This window comes from Silene latifolia, chromosome 7 (assembly GCF_048544455.1).
Source record: "Silene latifolia isolate original U9 population chromosome 7, ASM4854445v1, whole genome shotgun sequence".
NCBI lineage: Eukaryota > Viridiplantae > Streptophyta > Magnoliopsida > Caryophyllales > Caryophyllaceae > Silene > Silene latifolia.
Window position 1 is genome coordinate 106901888 of NC_133532.1, and position 1052 is coordinate 106902939.

At 40.6% G+C, this 1052-nt stretch overlaps 1 non-coding gene across 1 annotated transcript; it reads right to left on the reverse strand.

The window, feature by feature from the left end:
• Window positions 1–521: 521 nt before the first annotated feature.
• LOC141593434 (small nucleolar RNA R71) lies at window positions 522–628 on the reverse strand. Its single transcript, XR_012521516.1, has one exon. It is a non-coding gene; the product is annotated as a small nucleolar RNA R71 (small nucleolar RNA).
• Between the last annotated feature and the right edge of the window lie 424 nt (window positions 629–1052).

The following is a 1052-nucleotide window of genomic DNA, read 5'->3' on the forward strand; positions in this document are numbered from 1 at the left end:
TGACAACCAATAGAAGACTTGCTAGGAGAACTTTGAGAGGTATTGGTGAGGTTGTAGATATTCAACCAAATACTATTGAGTTCATCAACCCTTTTGCAAGAGAAGGTGAGGAGAACCCAACACAAAATCCAACGCAAAATCAACCCACAATGCCTAAGTTTTCATCACATTCCGTACCCACCGAGGAGAACCTACCCAATGGTACTCCCACACCACAACACTTAACCGGAAATTTTATTGCCAAATCCGCATTTATCCAATTAGTCGAAAGAAGCCAATTTGGGGGGATGCCTAGTGAAGACCCTCATTCTCATATGGAGACTTTTTGCGACCATTGTGATGCAATTTCTCAAACCGGTGTAACTCAAGACCAAATTCGATGGGTCTTATTTCCTTTTTCTCTAATTGGCACCGCGAAAAAATGGTTGAAAGGCCTTGATAAGGCTACTCTCGGAATTGATTCTTGGAAGAAATTAGCTCTAGCTTTCTACAAAAAGTTCTATCCACCGGAAAAGACTAACATGCTAAGAGCTTAAATTACGGGCTTTAAGCAAAGAGATGAAGAATCTTTGTATGAAGCTTGGGAGCGATTCAAGGGAATTTGTCGCTCATGTCCTCATCATGGACTTAGCGAGTGGTTCTTGGTACAACAATTTTGGAACGGACTTTATGAAGAATCAAAGAACATTCTCAACATGGGATCAAATGGAATTTTCACCGAAGTTGATGACAATCAAACTTGGAACAAAATTGAGGAAATGGCGGTCCATAACTCACAATATAGTAGACCTCGCATGGCTACTATAGGAGGAAAGCATGAAGTGGACTCCATTACTCAATTGGGTGCTCAACTTAGTGCTCACATTGATACAATCAATTTGAAGTTTGAAAAAGCTATGGCTAGACTTGAAGAAGCCTCAAAATCACCAAAGCATCATGTTAATGCCATGACGGCATCTTCATCAATCCCAAGTGGGATATGTGAGAATTGTGGAACTTTGGGACATGACCAAAGTGAATGTAGGGGAACAAATGAACAAGTGAATGTTTTC